Source organism: Chrysemys picta, chromosome 25 (assembly GCF_011386835.1).
Source record: "Chrysemys picta bellii isolate R12L10 chromosome 25, ASM1138683v2, whole genome shotgun sequence".
Lineage (NCBI taxonomy): Eukaryota > Metazoa > Chordata > Testudines > Emydidae > Chrysemys > Chrysemys picta.
This window is the reverse complement of record NC_088815.1, coordinates 11004224-11010361: the sequence shown is the minus strand read 5'-3', so window position 1 is coordinate 11010361 and position 6138 is coordinate 11004224.

Here is a 6138-nt window from a genome sequence, read left to right as displayed (position 1 = left end):
CAACTACCTGAAGCGGGGTTCCAAAGAGGATGGATCTACACTGTTCTCAGTGGTGGCAGATGACAGAACAAGGAGTAATGGTCTCAAGTTGCAGTGGGGGAGGTTTAGGTTGGATATTTGGAAAAACTTTTTCACTAGGAGGGTGGTGAAGCACTGGAATGGGTTCCCTAGGGAGGTGGTGGAATCTCCTTCCTTAGAGGTTTTTAGGTCAGGCTTGACAAAGCCCTGGCTGGGATGAGTTAGTTGGGAATTGGTCCAGCTTTGAGCAGGGGGTTGGACTAGATGACCTCCTGAGGTCCCTTCCAACCCTGATATTCTATGATTCTATGAACTTGCAGCAGGGAGAAGTAGAGCTCCATATGAGAACACAAGTGACAAGCAGTACATTGATAGAAGTACAGACCCTCCCCCTTCCCCCCAGGAAGAGTAACCCTAATACATGAGCATACCCCAAAGTAACGGGCAAATCTGGTAACAAGACTCCATTCCAGCCCAGGAAGTGGTTCCATTTAGGGAAAGGGTTCTCAACCTGCGGCCCACTTATGGCCCAATCAGCACACAGTTGTGGCCCATGTGACATCTTCAGGGCCATACAGGCAGTGTATAGATGTATGGATGTGGCCCACACAACACAGAGAGCTGCATATGCAGCCCACAATGGTAAATAGGTTGAGAACCACTGATCTAGGGTCTGACTTTCCTGGTGAGCTGCGAGAGGAAAGCCATACCAACATAGAGACACTCTTCTGGCCCCTGCCAAAGATGATTGTTGCATCCCACTCTGGCGAGGGCACGGAGGGGACTTTGGTGGAGCAATAGAGAGAAAGCCCAGGACTGAATGAAAGTGAGAGGTACCAGCTGAAACATCTGTCAATGCATCTCACAAGCAAACCAATGCGGGTTTCTTCCCTGAGCACTCAGTTCCTGTACCTCCAAGAGTCCGGCTGTAGAAAGGAGCAGGAGTTAAGGAACTTGGAGGTGACCTCCCCACTGCAGAGGCTAAGTGGTGGCCATGGGCCGTACAGGAAGAACTGGTCTTGTCAGTCAAGGATGCAACTCTCCAGAAGTGCTGGGGCTGCAAAGATACATTGTTAAGGCAGGAAGGGAAGCGACCCAGAACAGGATGCCAGATCCCCTTGCATAAGGAATCCGTGTTTATACACAGGACAGTAGCTGCTCATGGACAAAGGAGGGGTTAGCCGATGGCGCTTTCTGTGAAGGGGTGGGTGTCTCTTGCAATGGTGTCGGTAACATTATGAAGAATTTCTCCTGACATCCTCTCCCTCACGCATGCCACAGAGATAGTTCCTAGCCTCCGTGCTGGTGCTTGGTCTTGTGACTGCTATATATTCTCCGCTCCTGCTTCTACCTTAATGATCGGCCTCTCCAGGGAGACACGGGGGATCACTGCTGCCTACATCCCACTCAGGTGGGTCTGTTTCACCCACTGTGGGACCTGGGCTATCTGGGAATTGCAGCAGCTTCAGGAAGCAACAGGCATCAGCTGGTTTGGCTCTCCATGGAGGCCTCTCCAGTTTCCCATCACAAAGCTCTACAGAGGAGGACTCCTGGCTCCTGGATGTTCTTACAGAGACTGGAGAGGTCTGTATAGAGCAAGTGACTTCCCAGCAGAGCACTCGATGCAGGGGGCTGCTGGTAGATGGCGTATTCTTTTCCCTGGACGCCTAGATAATTAATGGATCTTTGATGGCTTACTTTCTCCTGATGGCAAAGGAAGTCCTACGTAAACATCCTGGAATTGGATTGTGTGAGAACAGCCGAAGTCAGAATGATTTATGGCTTTGGGGGGTTTTTAGTTCCCTTCCATCCTGTGTTAGCAAATCCATTTCCCGACTCTCCACCGTTACTTCTGGGAGATGCATGGACAGATTCCTATTTGTTTTGTTAACCACAAAGCGGTCAGGTTTGTCCACTGCCTCCCCGTAGCCTCTCTCACACAGGAAGCTACCCGGCGCTTTGGAATGCCGATCGCTGTCACCTAGGGCATTTCCTCCACAGCACTGGTCATGGATGAGACTCTCTCTTTATAGGAAACTCATGCCTGTAATCTCAAGGTCATTTCCGACTACTCTCTTTCTCTTGCTCAGCACATCTCAGCTTTGTCGCTGCCTTTCCTTCCGTCACGTTCCTGAGGCCCGGTTTTAATTTTCAGTCTCGATGGCCGAAAAACTCACCCAAGCCCCATATTGTCTCCTGCCTATTACCGTAAGCACCTCTTCCTTAGTCTGACATCCACTTCACCCTTCTCCAGTCCATGCAAAACATATGCTAAGATCATCGTCCATAGAGTGCTGTGGCAGCCTCGCTGCCCCCCCTTTGAATACCTCCACCGGCTCCCCTTCATATCCAAGCCGCTTGCCCTCATCTTCAAGGCCCTTCATACCTCTGCTCCTCTCTGCTCATCCATTCATCAGGTCACCCCCTGTGCTTAGATGACATCAGCATAGTTCACTAGTTTATCAGCCTTCTTCACGTCATCCATGCTGCCCCTTGGGTGAGAGAAACTCTCCCTGAACTGCCATCTTCAAACCACTCCCAAAGTCTCACTTCTACTGGACTCCTGTAAAAAAAATCAGCCAATTACGGCCAGGCAGAGGGACAACTGGGGATCTCAATCAGCGTACATAGCATGGGCACCTATTTCAATCTCCTTTCTACAACCCTTCCTAGGTTTGTCATCTTAACTGCACATGGTTCAGGGGATGGGCTACCTCTTCCTCTGTGTTTGTAGCACAATGTGGCCCTGAACCTCACTGAGCAGTCTTGGTGCTACGAAACTATAAATAAGTACCTTGTTTGAACAGCTGCAAGTCTTGGTTAGAGAGAGCAGTTTCACAGCAAGAAGCACACTGGGCATTTTCATTCTCCTGCTCTGTGGCTTCAGGTTTCATGCACAGATGGAATTCACAACAGAGGATGCTCAAGCTACAACTCACTCCAGGGCAGTCTTTGTTGATTACCAGCCACAAGAGCAGGAGAAACAACAGTCTGTCAGCGCGCAGCTCAGTGCCCCAGCTGGCCTGTGCTCTGTATGTGGAGTCCCAAAACGCCAGAGAAACCCAGCCAACTCAACCTGAAACTCCAATTAGCTGAAACGACAGGTTGAGCGCAAATCAAAGTAAAGCAAGATGAAAAAAAAAAAACAAAAAAACCCTAACACAGAGATGGTATTTTTAACTTCTAATCATCACTTCAGGGAAGATTAATGACAAGCAGAAGCGCAAACGTTTAATGGTATCTTCTCTCTGATCTGGGATTTACATTGTAGTTGAAATGAAGGATAACCGATGCCAGGAAACCTGGAATGTGAAACTACATTCTAGATTCCCTTAAAGGGCAGGGAGGGGAAGTTAGATGGAGCTGGAATTACCAGAAGGAACTAGGGAATTGCCAACTCCAGAATTACGGGCTGGAATCACTGCCTCTAGAACAAGGCAGGAGCAGCAGCAAAGAGATGAAGTGACTTCTCCAAGCTCGCAGAGCCATTAAGAGGCCCCCTCTCGACACTGATCTGTGCGCTGTAGCCTGACCTCCCTGTCCCCTCGTCCATGCTAGCCCACGGGGTGGGGTGGGGTGAGAGGTCATTTAACCCTGCTGCTTGTATCGGTCCCTTTCTCCACTCCGGTATCTTAGCGCTCAGGGCTACGCAATGCTGTTGGACCGTTGCCTCTATGCCACTTGCCCAGATGCCGAAGTCTTAAATTTACCCTCCCCTCTGCTGCACATGTGTCTCATTTTTGTCATTTCTCTTCCAATGCAGGAGCCCTGGGTCACCCTTTGGCACGATGCTCCTTCCCAAAGCTCCCTCCTGCAGAGATATTATGCAATTATGGCCCTGTGTGTCAGCTGTTGAGCTAAATGCGGAGCATCCCACAGAAGCAAGCAGAGTTGCTTGTGCTCTTCAGGGCCGCCGAGAGCGGGTTCGGGCCCCCCAGTGAGGGCAGACCGGCTAAACGGGGCCGACGAAGCCGGGACCGGGGCCCCTTCCAGACCGCCGGGCCCCGGTAATTTCTACCGGCTTCCCCCCATCTCGTCGGCCCTGGTGCTCTTGCAAACTAATTGACACTCTCCCCTGGATTAGAGATCTCCATGCCACAAGGGGTAGAGTGTGGGTATCAGGGGAGCAGAGGAGGGCACAGAGGAGAAAGAGGGAACTTACAAGGCGGGTGACTGGGTCAGGAAAGAGGGTCAGGCGCTACCGAAACAACCTCCAAGGAGAAAGAGACTCTTTGGGTTAGAACCAAGGGAGTGGCCATTTAAAAAAAATAAAATTCTATTCAAAGCTTCAGAGGGGTAGCCGTGTTAGTCTGAATCTGTAAAAAGCAACAGAGGGTCCTGTGGCACCTTTGAGACTAACAGAAGTACTGGGAGCATAAGCTTTCGTGGGTAAGAACCTCACTTCTTCAGATGCAGTGCATCTGAAGAAGTGAGGTTCTTACCCACGAAAGCTTATGCTCCCAGTACTTCTGTTAGTCTCAAAGGTGCCACAGGACCCTCTGTTGCTTATTCAAAGCTTGTTTTCTGGAAACTGAGAACACTTCTTCCCAGCGGTCCAGAGCAGAAGGGCTCTTGCTGGAAAGAAAACTCAGGGCAATCCAGACAGGAAGACGCAGGGCTGGCTCCAGCGTTTTTGCCGCCCCAAGCAGCGGAAAAAAAAAAAAGCCATGATTGCGATCGGCAGCAAGTCCTTCCCTCCAAGAGGGACTAAGGGACCCGCCTCTGAAGAGCCGGACGTGCCGCCCCTTTCCATTGGCCGCCCCAAGCAACTGCTTGCTGTGTTGGTGCCTGGAGCCGGCCCTGGGAAGACAGGCAAATCCACACAGCGAAAAAATGGTTAGATTGCAGTCCGGGATGCTCAGAAGCCACTGGGGTCTGGAACGCTAGCAGGACTCTTACTGCCTCAGCGGCAGTCAGTCTCTTTGTGACGGTTTGCATGGGAAAGGGTGTCATGATTCCCACGCAGCCCCTTAATAACGAGGAAGAGCCAGACTGGGTACATACAAGTTGTGGGGAGCAGCAGCTCAAGATCCTTTGACTGGAAACCAAAATGGGGCTGAGGTTGCTCATATGCCAGTGGATGCAGTTTTGTTTTGTTGGGGTTCTCACATCCCTTTCTTTACATTCAGGTCATACGGTGTTTATTGCCCCCACCGTGCCCACCACCATTTGGCTTGTTGTTTCCCCCAGCAACCTAAGACTTAGAAAGTCGACAGTGGAAGTGGCCACGTGGTATCTGGATTCAGTGGAAGCCACCTACTGGCCCAGCTTATCCCAACCCATCAACGTGGGCTGAGCAGCCAAACCTGTGTTGCCAATTGCTCGGGGAACTATTTGCACAGCTGGAGGTGGGGAGGTGAACGGCTGTTTTCAGTTTAAATCTTCCAGACAGCCTGGGATTTCACACACTTACTGGTAGCAGCAGAACAACTTCAATGCTGGTCTGGTGTTCTCAGCGCAGACAGAGTTGGACCCCCCTGCTTTCCTGCCAGGATAGGATGGGTCTGTTCCTGCTCACGCAGCTGTACCTCACATTCTGCCAGAAAAGGGTTTTCAGAGGAGCTGGTACGTTACCGAATCTGCTTTCGCTAAAGCAGCACAGAGCTGCCATTGTAATGGTGGTCATTTAAGGGTTTGATTTCTCCTTTAATTCTACGTCACTGAGGAATAGCACGGATAGGAAAAGACTTGCTCTGAGACATAAGATAGGGTCTACGTCAATCCCCTCTGGAAGGAATGACAAGGGCTGAAGTTGCAGTAAGGGAGTTTGGAACATTAACAACCCTGAAGCAGAACAATGAGGCTGCTGGATGTGAAACCACTCCCAGCTTTTATTAGTAAGGTTTGATTTGTGGGTGGAAAGGTGTTTCCTCCTGAGGAAACAAAGGTCACCCTCCCCCACAATTGTAAGTGGTTACATTCCCATTCCCCCCCTTAAGCTCTGGAGCAGACTAACCAACCTGCCCCTCCAGCATCCATCGCTGTAGCTCTTATGTCAGCCAAATAAGAGGCTAGACAACATAAGGTCCTATGTCTCTCAGCACATGGCCTCTGCCAAGCTACCAGCCCTTTGGTCTCCTCTTCACTACGGAATTACTTGGAGATAGGACTCTTCCTTGA